Here is a 14,718-nt window from a genome sequence, read left to right on the forward strand (position 1 = left end):
TTTTTTCTTAAATATAAGCGATACTTTTCTGTCTCTTCATCTAGTGAGTTCTGATTGGATGCCAGACATCTTGAATAATGGGTTGTAGAGACTCTGCAGTTTTTTGTTCTTGTGTCTATTTATTCTATCCGGAAATTAAATTGACTATCTCAAATCTTTGAGCTAAAATCTCCACTTAGTTTCTGCAGCTTCCAGCTGTTGCTCTTTTTTCCTGGATCCTCCATCATCTCCCCAGAATGTAAAAATCTTAAATATGCAACAAATCTGGGTGACGCTCATATGCTCACAGAATCTGAGGCATACTTCCTTCAAGGATTCCCTCTCAACCCTCTGGCTTCCTCCCAACCTTTGATGCTATACTCTGACACTTCAAGGACAGATAGGACTTTTTACACCTCAATTTAGGTACGGATTTTGGAGTTCCAGGCAAAAAGCACGCATTGTGGATGTGATTCGTCTCTCCAGAAAAGACTCCCCTGAAGCGATTGCTTATTTCTCCTCTTTTATATATTTCCAAGTTGTGTAGTTGTCATATATGAAAGAGTTAGACCAAATGACTCTGCTACTATGAGTGGCCCATAGCTACCACCATGCATTTGTCCTCAAGTACAGTGGTCCCCATACCCATGGTTTTGTTTTCTGCAGTTTCAGTTACTTGTGGTCAACTACATTCTGAGAATATTAAATGGAAAATTCCAGGAACAAATAATTCGTAAGCTTTAAGTTGTATGCTGTTCTGGGTACCATGGTGAATTTTGCTGTCACACGGTCCTGCCCAAGATGAGAAGCATTCATCACCTTACCCAGCGTATCCGTGCTGTGTACTCTACCCACCCATGAGCTAACTGGTAGCCATCTGGATTACCAAATATAATCTTCACAATAGCATAGTGCCTGTGTTCAAATAATCCTTATTTGACTTAAAAGCGACCCCAAAGCACAAGAGCAGTGATGTTGGCAATTCAGATAGGCCAAGGAAAAGCTGTAACATGTTTCCACTACATGAAAAAGCCAAAGTTCTCAAGTTATTAAAGAAAGAAAGAAAGAAAGAAAATCACATGCTGAGGTTGCTAAGATGTATGGTAAGAACAAATCTATCCATAAAGTTATAAAGAAACAAAAATAAATTCATGCTAGCTATGTTTTCATACCTCAGACTACAAAAGATATGGCTGTAGTTTGTGATAAGTGCTTAGTTAAAATGGAAAAGGCATGAAACTTATGTATGAACATACAGTCATGCACATGATGGTTTGGTGCAATAAAAGACCACGTATACAGTGGTGTTCTCATAAGACTGTAACGGAGTAAAAAAAAAATCCTATCACCTAGTGATATCACGGCCATCTTAACATAGTTGCCCGATGCATTACTTACGTGTTTGTAGTGATAGTGTGCACAAACCCACGGTGCGACCATTAATATAAAGGTGTATTTAGTATATATAGTTATGTATAGTACAGAGCTGGGTGTGGTGGCACATGCCTGTACTCCTAGTACTTGGAAGGCTGAGCTAGGAGGATCGCAGGTTCAAAGGCAGCCTTGGCAACTTAGTGAGACCCTGTTTCAAAATAAGAAGGGCTGGGAGTACAGATTGAAAGTAGAATGCCCCTGGGTTCAATCCCCAGTAGCGATAACAGATATCTTATTCATATACATTACTGTTTTATCATTATTTTAGAGTGTACTCCTACTTACATAGAAAACATACTATAAAAAAGTATGTTGTGTTATATTGGCAGCAGCCTCATATAACCTGTGCTTCTCCTGTGTCTCTTGATTGTATCAAGAATACACACTGAATGGTGAATCTCGCTCACCTCAGCTTGCACAAGAGACTCTATGAGATTTGCACAACAGTGAAATCCCCACATGATGCATTTCTCAGAGTACAGCCTCATCAACATATGACTGAATAAGTAAAAAACATAATGTGTATCAGGGTTCAGTGCTTGCCATGCTTTTAAACTTCTACTGGAGCTGGGAGTGGTGGCGCATGCTTATAATCCCTGCGCCGGGCGTGGTGGCGCACGCTTATAATCCCTGCGCTTGGGAGGCTGAGACAGGAGGATCGTGCAGGTTCGAAGCCAGCCATGCTGGCTTAAGAGACCCTGTTTCCAAATAAAAATATAAAATAGGTCTGAGAGTATAGCCTAGAGGTAGAAGGCCCCTGAGTTCCATCCCCAGTACCACCAAGAAAAATAAATTAATAACTAAAAAATAAACTTCTACTGGGGTCTTGAAATGTGTTTCCCACAAATAAAGGGTATGACTATATGATGTTCATCCAGTTCGTGTGGCTGGGGGCTGTTGATGTCGGGGCACGTGGCCTTAGGAGGAGAAGCTTCTAGTCTTCACTGCATGGGGAAACACACAGGTGGCCCCACACCTGCAGCCGTCGGAGTCCACAGTCACTGAGTACCTCAAGTTAGAGTTCTCAGTGACCTCGAAAGAGTATGAGAAGCCAAGCACAGTCCCATCTGGACCCGGCCTTCCCTTCCATCTCTTTAAGACCTGTGAAAGGTCTCAAATAAACTAGAAATAAACTTTGTTTTTCCTCTGAGGAAAGAAATTATAGAGCTTGAACATCTAATCAGCATATCACATCCACTCAAAAAATTCTCCTTAAACCACCTACACATACCAATAGACACACTCACATAGAAGTCAGCGACAGAGTAATAATTTGACAGGAGATGTGTATGTGGGTACTGAGAAGTCACGTAGCATGAACTCACAGCCCCATCTTGCCATTTTTAGCTGAGTGGCCTTAGGGAAAAAATTAACTCCTCTAATCCACAGGTTATTTTTCAGCGACAGACTTGGGATGATAGCATCTACCTTGTGGAGTTACGAAGGTTAACAAGGAAAGTGTTCAGCCTGCTGCAGGAACAGAGATTCTCAAAAATATTGCTTCCTGCCCTCCCTTCTTCTAGATCTGCTTACAGCACATATGAGGTCTCCACCGCTGAACACTTGATGTTTCAGTCCAGGGAGAGTTCTTACCAGCAGAGAGAAAGTTCCCACATTTATCCCCAGCTGACTGTGGGGAATGGTTCTCCGGATATTTGTACCTTACCTAGGGAGACTCTGAGCATAGCATCTCCCGTTCAGGATCTCTGAGGGCTCCTTCCATCTCCTACAGTTCACAGGGAACTCGGCCCAGGATTGTCACCTAGGACCACCATTCCGTGAAGCCCTCCAATGGATGAGAGCACCCAAGGACTCAGTTCCTTTGACGCATCTGGTATCCAGATGAGAGGAAAATGGCCAAGTCGTACCTTCCGACCTTGCTTTCTTAGACTATGGATCAAGGCTGCCGGTGTGCACCTTCCTAAGATGAAATTCATTCAAACCTTACTGCTTGGCTCCCAAACTGGACAAAAGCTTCCAGATTTCCTGGAGCTTCTCATTTCTTTCAAGTACATCTTCCCCAAAAGGCAGCCATGGTTGGACCACTTCGGCACCTACTGGTAGAAGGCCACCCTTGAGATCAGCGTCTCAGAATGTCAAGCGGTTACTGACTCTTACCGTGTGCTAGTGCATCACAAAGCTCTGTTTCTTATCATCAGTGCTTTGCCTAGAGTGTCGGAGCACATTTCCACAGAAGGAGAGGTGGCCCCGAGGCGCCAATTAGTCACCACTCAAGAACAATGTCATCATCACAGGGACAATGCACGAATTGGCAAAGCGCCTTCCGTCTGTCTTCGTGGGAGTCCGGTTGCTCCACATCCGCCTGTGTGCACCTGTCTCTGCACATCAAATTGCCACATGTTCCTGTGGGGATTTATTTCTAGCAAGGAGCCCCCTCCCAGCACCTGGTCGTGGAGGGGACTTATGTTCCAGGCTTAGAACTAAAAATCAGCACTTGTGTTTGGTGTTTAGAACTAAAAAATCAGCTCTTTGCCCATGAGCACAGGGCTGCATTGTGAGTTGTACCCCAAACTCCTGCCCATTGCAGATTACAATGGACCACCTCCGTGGCAAGTGATCACCTTGATTCATCATTCATTCAGTGCACTTTTGCGCTCGAGGAAGACAGCAGAGAGCAGTGCAGACCCTGGCCCTGCCTTGGGGAGCCTCCATCATTCTAGTGGGATGAGAGAGATGAAAAGTGAAGGGTAAACAGAGTATCAGGGAGTGGTGAGTGCTGAGAAAGGAAACCCTGGGGCAGGAGGACAGGATGGAGAATGTGGGTGTCAGGGAATTATTTACTGCAGCGTGCTTGAGGAAGCCCTTTCCAATAAGAAAATGGCTGAGCAGAGCTGAAGACCATGAAGATACCCCATGGGAAAGGTGCGGGGGAGGCAGCAGAAAGGACAAATGCCTGGGGCAGGAGCATCCTTGTCTGATTTGGGGAATGCCATGGGAAAGTGAGGCAGGATCAGAGTGGGGAGAGAGAGAGAGAGAGAGAGAGAGAGAGAGAGAGAGAGAATGAGAAGAAGAAGAAGAAGAAGAAGAAGAAGAAGAAGAAGAAGAAGAAGAAGAAGAAGAAGAAGAAGAGCCCTGAAGGTAGACCCCTCCTCTGGGGGATGCTGGACTGACAGTAGCCTGCTAAGCAGCACACTGGCTTCCAGGCTCGCTTCCTGCAGCCCATCCTCCAGGCAGGGGCTGGAGTAAACGCCCTGTGTGAGCGGGTTGCTTCCTAGATAACCCTTCAATGGCGTCCACCACGTGAGGGTTCGGCTCTCACTCTTCAGGTGTATCCCGAGTCTGGCTGCCTCCTTGAATGTGGTCCCAAGCCACTCCCCAGCCTCTCCATTTTGTAATTTACACTCCGGCCAAACCAAGCTGTTGAGGCTTGTCCTCCCAGCCATTGCTCTGGAGTCTGGTAGGACAGCTTCAAGTTGATTCAGCCAGCAGCCTGAGAGTCAGGACCACGGTGACCATCAGAACACAGTCACTGGTGGGGACACGCAACAAGGAGAAGTCTATCCCCGCAGTTGATCAGAGGCGTCCCCAAGGGTCAGCTGTAAGGATGCTCTGAGGATCTGAAACCAGGGCAAGAGGAAGCAGACCCTGCCCCGCCCCCCACCACAGGACCTGGCTAATTCTACCAGATGACACTTCTTAGGACAGGAATGAGAACTGACTGAGTGAAGGCTTTTCAGAGAAGACTCTTGGCATCACACAAAGTATGAAACAAACATGTCTTCCCTAATCCTTACAACACGGGGTGTACAGCTGGGGAAACTGAATCGGCACACACCGTAAGAATCAGAGCTGGGATTCAAGCCCTGGTATGTGAGGCTCTGCAGTCTGCATCTTCTGGAACCGGTCAGGGAGGCCGCTGAGCACCACAGACTGAAAGGACCAGCGGCCTCGCCACCTCCTGACCCAGAGGCTCCAGCACATAGGTGCCGCTCTGACACACGGCTCTGGCGTAGGGGCTCATCCACCTGTGCTCTGTTCTGACATCGACACGGGTTAGCTCATGGCCTCTCTGTGCCTCAGCTTCTACATCTGTAAAACCCGGCCATTACTACCAGTGCCTACAGCTTAGACACAGAGAAACACTCACACAGCGACGGTATCAGTGCAGATTGAGAGCACCACAAATGTTAGCTATTCTAGCAAGACATGGTGTTTTAGTCCGCTTTTCCATCGCTGTGACCAGAATATCTGTCAAGACCAACTGAGAGGAGGAAATCTTTATCTGGGCTCACGGTTCAGAGGTTCAGTCCATGGTTGGTCAGCTTCAAGGCAGAAATGTCATGGCAGAAGGGAATGGCAGGAGAGAGAGAGAGAGAGAGAGAGAGAGAGAGAGAGAGAGAGAGAGAGAGAGAGAGAGAGAGAAGGGAATAGGGACATCTACACTCCCAAGGCCACCCTCCAGTGATCTACCTCCTCCATCCACACCCTACCCGCCTCCGTCACCACCCAGTGAGCCTATTTCAGTTAGTAATCCATCAGTGGATTTATTCAGTGATGAGATTAGCACCATTCCGATTTGATTATCTCACCTCTGAACATTTGTGCTTTGCCAGCACATATGCTTTTCTGGAGGACATTTTATATCCAACCCACAAGGCATATCAAGGTAACCTAAAAGTCCTCTTCGGCCACCTTACTAATCCAAGAGCAGTGGTGCTGGGGGGTGAGAGGCAGACCCATGTCAAGAGCCAGGAGTTGTCATTTCTCAGGATGAATCCCCTTATTTTGCATTTGGCGGGGGTGGGGGGTGGGGGGGGGGCGAAGTACCCTCCAAGCAGTAAGCTCACTGCTTTATGCAGCCTTCAAGAATGACTTCATTGAAGCTTGCTTTCTCTTCCCCAGCTCCTTTCCTGCTGTTGATTTCAGCATTCAGAGATGGCCACCGAGGTCATCTCTGGTGTAGTTCATTTCCTCCTCTCTGCAAACCCCGAGTCTCAAACCTAAGAGCCTTTTCTCTTGCAAGGCTCCTGGTAGCCCAGCAGGTTTTATCACAGTCGTAACTCTCCCAAACGGCGGCCGCTACACTACAGCGACCGGCGCAAGACTGGTACCCTGGTCTCTGCAGCACCACGGTCGTCAATATCTACGGGTGCTTATTTAGTGCTACTGCGTGGATCACACACGCCTGCTGGGCATCCCGCCTTCACCTCTTGCACCACGGCTACACATTCGAAGAACAACTATTTCCACACCCTAGCTCTCATCTCTATCCGTGGCAGCCTCCAGCTCCCATACAGATAGGCTTCCAAGCCCAGACTCATAGGCACATCGCTGACCGGTGTCTACTCCAATCTGAATCTGGGGAGGTGCTAATGGAAAAGACATCCCAAGTCGTGCCTCCACTCTGTATAAGTATTGTGATTCTGTTTTGAAACAGACACGGGTTCCGGGTCTGGGCACCCTGATAGCGAGTTCTCCTTCTGTGCTACTCTTACTGGCTCAAACAAGCTGGTATCAAGTGGGTTTGATACCGTTTCTGCTGCCACCAAGACACCGCGGCGCTTTGGAGCACACACGCTGGGGTTGGGCGGGCTCCTGCACACGTGGGTGCCTGCAACCTCCCTCTTGCTCCTTGGTTTATTTTTCTGTGGTGTTAAAGGATCACAAAAAAATTTCTAAGTCAGTTGTGTTCTGTGTTGTTATTATTAGTTGTAGAGCATTGAAGGGACTGAACAATACAGCTCGTTCTTATGCCTCTCCAGTCCCAGAGATTTATTTTCCACTATTTTTGTGTGTGTGTCATTGTGCTGAAAGAACTCAAGAAAGACTAATTACTTTCCTTTCTTTTTTAGCAGAGTGGAAAGCTGGGTATGTGGGTAAGCTTGGGCAATCCACTCCTGCCTGGTGGTTTTGTGGCTCAGCCTGGATGTGATTGGGGAATCCGCTGAGTCTTTGAGCATCACCCGGCATAGGTGCCTCTGATGGCAACCGTGTCCATGGTCTGAAGCCCTGGAGATACTGCGGATGAGTGCTCGGCAGTGCGGGACCCCTGTCCTCCCGTGCTTCCCAGGAGGGACCACCCCGGCCGTGGAAATAGAGGACACTTGAACCTCAAGAGCAAAAGGACCATTGCTACTATCTTGCTAATGTTACATGTGCAGCATGGGTCTAGCTGGACATTCTTCTCATTCCAGTGCTCAGGGACCTGGGTTTTAGTGATACTGGGGTTCCTGGAAACTCTTCTACCTCCAGGCTACACTCCCAGACCTATTTTATACTTTTTTTTTTTTTAACAGAGTCTCTTAAGCCAGCACGGCTGGCTTCGAACCTGCACGATCCTCCTGTCTCCACCTCCCAAGCACAGGGATTACAAGCGTGCGCCACCACGCCTGGCAGGACCTGGGTTTTTAAAAGTGCTGTCCCCACCTTAGCCAGGAGCAAGGGGATGTAGGGACTCATACCAGTCCACTTCCGGGAGCCAGGGAAGGTCCCACTCCGTGCACCAACTGCACTGATGACCAAACAAAGCCTTCCGCTCCTATATCTGCTCCCCAGCATGAGACAACCAGCTGTCCATGCCACCTCCTGTCACCAGTATCCCTGTCCACTGATGTCCCCAGAATCTTACAGTCCCAGTGCCACCCACCTAAGATCCTTTACTAACCAGGACAGGATGGACCAGGGAAGGGTTCCCTTCCCACATCGCTCAGGCCCATGGAATTCTCCTGTGACTACAGAAAATATGACCTCACACTCCCACACTGTGAAGAGAGTCTGAAGTGGAGGAATACATTGATTTTGTTCCTGCTGGGGTCCTGTGCCCCAGGTATAGAAACAGCAAGAGAAAGCCTCAAGACCAGTCTCTGCATAAAGATGGCCCTATTCCTGACCTCTGGTTCCCCCCAAACCTTCCTCTGCCCCTGTCTTCCTGAGACCTCTTGCTGTGAGCCCTGCAACAACATGGAGGTCTCCCTCCAACATGAAGCCGGCTTTCCTCCCCCGTGGCATGGCCATGCATCTCATGGGGTGCTCAGGAAAGCCAAGGCCCTGAGCCTGCAAGTACTTAAGCCCGGCCCAAGATGCCTGGGGAAGAATTTTTGTAGCAGGATGAACCCTTAATGGCCAAGTCTGGAAAAGAAAATTCTCCTCTGACAAAAACTCAGAGAATTCTTAGGGTGGCATCAGTGCTAATGATTTGCTCTTCTAAAAGCCCTAAAAGGGCACATTAGGAAAGGAGAGAGTTGTCTGTCCCTCCTAGTGCCTACAACTCCCTGGAACTAATCATAAAACAAGCGGGGCAGCGTCCTAGGAGTTGGGGGACCTATTTTTCCCAGCACCAGCTCCTCTGTGAGCCATTGTACAAATGGAGATCTGACTGGTTGCTATGGTTTAGATATAGAATATAATATCTATCAGAAAAGCTCGTGTATTGGTAAGGCAAAAATGCTAAGAAATCAAACAATCAAAGTACGAGGAGTCTAATCTCATCTGTGGATAAATCCATTAATGGATTTATAATTTGAATGGATGTCTTGGGTGGCAATGTAGGCAGGTAGGTTGTGGCTGGGGGAGCTAGGCCGCTGGGCATGTGGCCTTGGGGACTAGATCTGTCCCTTGGCCGCCCCTTTGCACTCTCTGCTTCAGGCCTCCATGACGTGAGAGCAGCATGCCTCCATGTACCCCTCTCCCATGGCCTCCACCACCATTTATGCCTCACACTGGCTCTGTGGAAAAAACCCATGAGCCCAATAACCTTTCCTCTCCTCAGGTATTTTGGTCATAGTAGCAAGAAAGCTCACTGAAACTCGTCTCTATGGGCCTCAATTTTCTTGTCTGCAAAAAGAGGAGGCTGCACCCGGTGTTCTCTGAAGTCCTTCCCAGCTGAATTCATAGTCTTTATAAAGAAAATAGTCAGCAGGACATGGTGGCACATGCTTGTAATCCCAGTACTTGGGAGGCTGAGATAGGAGGATCATGGTTCAAGGACAGTCTTAGCTAATAAGTGAGGCCCTCTGCAACTTAGTGAGACCCTGTTTCAAAATAAAGAATAAAAAATAGGGTTGGGGGTGTAGTTCAGAGGTAGACTGCCCCTAGGTTCAATCTCCAGTACCGCAAGAAAAAAAAAAAAAAAAGAAAATAGTAAAGAGTTCTGAGATAGCACCAACAAAGTAAAATAAAAGTATTTCCACGGAAGATGCTATGTCTCCTTTAGGAATTTTTCAGATGTAGGGACATCAATCAGTATGACAAGACAGTAGCCAGGCAGTGTCCTTGGGAGACCAGGGAACATGACCCGAGGGGAGAGCCGGAACTTGTGTTTGACCTAAGTACATTCCCCTGAAACTTTGAACTGAAATCAGACAGTGTCTATGAAACAGGCCACACGTCAGTATCCAGGTTCCGGGGACATGGTCTTTCCCTCCTTTCACAGATGTCTATGATGTGAAAACCAGGACAATTTCCCAGTCCATGATTCGCTGCCCTTAGAGTGGGAGATACACCGAGTGCCCGCCCCAGAGATGCAGAAATCACCCCAGGCTGGAGAGGAGAGGCCAGAGCAAGAGACGGGTACCCAACCCAGATAATTGGAGAAGAATAAATAGATTAAAAGCCACAAGCTACTTCATCAGGGCCCCAAAGGCAAGCCCGCAAATATCGATGCTGAAATGCATTGCGAAGTCCATCCGGGAAGGCCAGGAAACCAGGGGGTGCACGCTCCCACGCAGCCGGCTCCTAGCCACAGGCAGCCGGCCACCTCCGCTACTGTGGCTTTTTCTAATGGATATGGCCTTTGGATCCAGCTGCCCCGGCCCTTTTTAGACTTTAATTCCATCTGCCAGTGAGTTGGGAGGACACCTTGAATTTTAAAACCAGCTCTTCCATTGCTTTCTAACCCTGGAAGACTCAGAAATGGGAGGTGAGAGGAGTCCACTGGGCCATCGCCCTTCTCTCCAGCTGGGCTTTACAGAGAGCAGTCGCCTGCAGTTCAAAAAGAGCTGTTCCGCACGAGGGAGTGACCGTCACCTGCGTGTCTGGCAGTCAGCTGATCCTGAGAAAGGAGAAGCTTGGCGGTCAACATCCCAGCTGACGACTCTTAAGTGTTAAGGACCCTGAACTCATTCCACCATGGCAGGTGTAGGGTGCTGGGAGCTGAGAAAGTTCTTTGCAATCCACCCAACTCCTTTACTTTAGGAGAGGGCCCCAAATGGGCAGTCACGTGTATTAGTTAGCTTTTTGTCCCTGTGACCAAACCACCTGACAGAAGCAACTTAGAGGAAAAAGTTTATTTGGTTCAGTTTCAGAGGTTCTGTCCATGGGTGGCCTTCTCCAAGGCAGAACCATCATGGCGGCAGGGCGTGGTGGAGAACTGCTCAACTCATGGCAGAAGGAAGCCGAGAGAGAGACAGGAAGTGGCCGGGGACAGATATAGACTTCAAGGCCACAACCCCAGTGACCCACCGCCTCCACCCACACCCCATCTCTGAACCGTGCTGCACCAGAGACGCACAAGCTTTTCTAGAAGGCAATCCATGCTTTTCTAGAAGGCATTCCATACCCAAACCATAAGATCATGCTTCAGGGAAGAGAACAAGAATGAGATGTGGTACAGGCTAGAGCCCACATGGAGCTGGCCAATTCTGTGTGGGATCAGCATGCCCTGAGAGAGCCCAGTGACCCACCCTGGATATGCTGACAGAAGACGGAAGCCATGGTGGGAACTTCTGTTCCAGCTCTCTGAGTTTTCTTCTGCTAAGTGAAGGAAGGGCACTAGCTGATAGGTGGTGGAAATTAAGGAGAAGGGGTCTCAGCCAATGGAAAAAAGGTAGGAGCCTGGCTGAGTGGGTGTGGCTACCCAGAGCCAATCACAAGAGGGCAGGGGTCTGGGGCTGTACACACATGCTGCCCAGCATGGTGGCTGGTATTCCCTGGGACTTCCATCTGAGTGATGTGGCCCAGAAGAGCCTTGGACCTCCTTTTTAAACGTCCTCCTATGATTGCTACCAGGTCACTTAGATCCGTGAGTCCACAAGAAGAGGGGTAGAAGGTGATAGACCGTGAATTTGGAGAAAGTTATAATGGGGGCATAAAAACCAACTCTAAACGTGCATGATGGTGCCCACCTGTAATCCCAGGACTTGAAAGGCTGAGACAAGAGAACGGCAGGTTTGAGACCAACCTTACTGACTTAGCAAAACCCTCGGCACCTGAGAAAGAATTGAAAATAAGCCGGTGTGGTGGCACACGCTTGTCATCCCAGTACTTGGGAGGCTGAGATAAGAGGATTGCAGGTTCATGGCCAGCCTCAGCTACTTGGTGAGGCCCTCTACAACTTAGTGAGTCAACAAATAAAAATAAAAAATAGGGCTGAGAGTGTAGCTCAGAGATAGAATGCCCCTGGGTTCAACCCCCAGTCTCTCTCTCTCTCCTCTCCTCTCTCCTCTCTCCGCTCTCCTCTCTCCTCTCTCCTCTTTCCTCTCTCCATTCTCTCTCTCTCTCTCTCTCTCTCTCTCTCTCTCTCTCACACACACACACACACACACACACACACACACACAGAATTGAAAATAAAGGGATGGGGATGTATCTTGGAGGCAAAATGTTCCTGAGTTCAATCTCCAGTACCAAAAAATTAAAATAAAAGCCAAACCTACCCTATCTGCCTCCAAGCTGTGGGTGAAGCATAGTCTTGAAGATGAGAATCATGAAACTCACTTATTAGCTAGGATTAGACTCTGTCACATATAACACAACAGCCGAACTTTTCACAGGGGTTTAGCCTCTTTCTTCTCTTACACAAAAGCAGTGCAGAGCTAAGTGGTCCAGGGCCGGTAAGGCAAATCTACAGATCTCAGCGCTCAGATGCACTCTGTCTTTCTGTGTCTGCCAGCCTAGTACAACATTTCCATGACCAAGGCCCCAGTTGAGCCCACGATGGCTGCTGGAGCCCCAGCCATCACCGACCAGGCAGCAGAGAGGTAGGTCATCGAAGGGCAATGTTCCCTCCTTGCTGAGCCTGCTGGTTGGAAGCTGTCTGCCCAACAGCTCCGCTGGACATGGCCTTCTATGTCCCCTGCATGGAATTGGTTCCAAGCCAGAAAATAGGGTCTTTGAGCTGGTCTCGTTACCACCCCAAATACAATTGCACTGCGATGGAAGAAAAGGATTGCCACTAGCGAATGGATGGAACTAGCAATCCCTGTCCCTTCTGGGTTCAGTCTTCCCTGGGCTTCTGTCTGTGCAACTGAAACCTCAGTTTTCTGCATCTGTAAAATGAGAAACACCAACCCAGGCTCCTTCCCTACCTCAGAGAGAAGGCATCACAGGGAAATTAATGAAAACCCAAAGAAGAAACGTATTTAATTCCCAGGACGGAAAATAGTCAGGTGGGGAGCCAGGCAAACACAGGCACACAGCCTGGCCAGGCAACCCCGCTGGTGCCAATACTCTGGGGGAGCCCGCTAATTATGGGCTCCCTGCCACGGAGCCTTTTGAAACACAAGAATGCTTTTGAAATGTGACTAATTACCCCCTACCTGACTTTAAGAAGAGATTTTTATGTATGAGGCTTGTTCACAATGAGCCTCACCTGCGTGGCTGTCTTTCCCATGGCGACTGGTGTGCAAAAAGGGCTGCCAGGCTAGGGAAGGATGCAGGTCCGATGGGCAAGCCCGCCACCTCCCGCGCCCAGCAGGACCCAGCCCTCCCTGCCCAGCCACTGGCCTGGATTGCTAAGGAGGAGCCTGATATTTTCCAGGCCAGCTCCTTCCCCATCACGCCTCCTTCCCCATTTTGATTGGCGGGGTGTGGAGTTCTGGAGGGACTGGGCTGAGAGAGGCCGTGCCGTGATTCTGTGGGAACTCAGCATGGCTCTGTAATAGCAGGCTGACGCTCCTGCTCCCAGGGTGGGAGAATCTGCAGATGGTAGGGATGAGAAGAAACTGCCCCGGGAAGAGATAGAGGATGAGGAAAAGGAGCAGGAGAGGAGGATGCAGGAGGCTCTGGCTTAGAAAGGCCAGTCCAGCCTCCGAGACCAGCGCCCTGCACAGAGCTTCCTTCCCCCGGGAGGAAGGATGCACCAAAGAGGAAGAAGGCAGGAGAACAGAGCAGGAGACTGCGGGCACAGATCGGAGCTTCTGCAGCTGGGAGCCCCGGAGGCAGGGACCCTTGACTAAATGGCAGAATGTTACTAGTACAACACAGAGTGGGAAAGACCAGGGAAGATTTTTTCCAGGGCTCACATTTCCAAAGCGCCATCGTGTAGACCACCGTGAGATCAAGGAGAGTCAGGAGATCACACGTGGGGATTCCAGATTGTGAGAAACTTCACTGTCACAGCCTCCCAGAGATGGATACATCTGAAGAGGCCTTGGAGGATGAATAGGAGTTCACTGGGTTGGCCAGGAAGAAAGGGTATTCTAAGCAGAGGGAATACCAGGTACAAAGCCCAGCAGTGTGCGGAATGGTAAGGAATGTTCAGGAAGGCACAGGTGGCTGGGTGGGGCCTGGATGAATGTGGTCCAGGGAGCAGGACAAGGCTGGAGCCATGGCTAGTCCCAGTCCTGGGAAACTTCCCACTTGTCCAAGGGATGTGAGCTTTAGCCAAAGGCAACTGGGAGCCACTGATGGTGTTAGCAAGGAAGCAGTGCAAAGAAAAGCACATTTTAGAGCAAGCATCCTGGATGCAGAAAGGAAAAAATGGACTCACGATGAAGATTTTTGGCAGGAAGACAAGCTGAGGGAGGACTTGAGATCTTGAGAATCAGGGGCGGAGGGCAGAAGGGCCCAGCAGAGGTTGTTGCCAGGGCTTGGGGCAGAGCTAGAGGGTCTAGGACGGCTGCAGAATTTCTGACATGGGTGAAGGGCGGGTGATGACACTGTTAGCCTGGCAGGGAAGTCAGTGACGACCCTGCTTTTTGACATTTCGATGTTGAAGTGGCAGAGGGGCCTCGGGGGAGGCGGGCAGTAGGCGGCGGGGTGGACGTGCGGGAGCCGTGGGTCTCTGCAGGTCACCGGGCGTGATGACTCTGCGGTCCCCTGCTCTGTCGTTCTCCTATGAGCCAGAGGAGATAAGTCCATGCAGGGAGGGTGGACTGCTCGCTGAGGTGGCAAGGGAGGCCCAGTAGGACCCCGAGGGAGGACCCCTGCCCTGCTGGTAACAGTGAGCTCTTTGGGATGGAAGAGCCTTCACACACACACACACACACACACACACACACACACCACAGAAACTTCTTCAGAGAGCTGCTCACATGGAGAACAAAATGCTGATAAGAAGCCAAGGTGTCCCCCTTCTCCAAGAAAAGCCTCCAGCCCTTCTTTCCTGTGATGCCTTTAGAATCCACA

The sequence above is a fragment of the Muscardinus avellanarius genome (genome assembly GCF_963383645.1).
Source record: "Muscardinus avellanarius genome assembly, chromosome: 16".
Lineage (NCBI taxonomy): Eukaryota > Metazoa > Chordata > Mammalia > Rodentia > Gliridae > Muscardinus > Muscardinus avellanarius.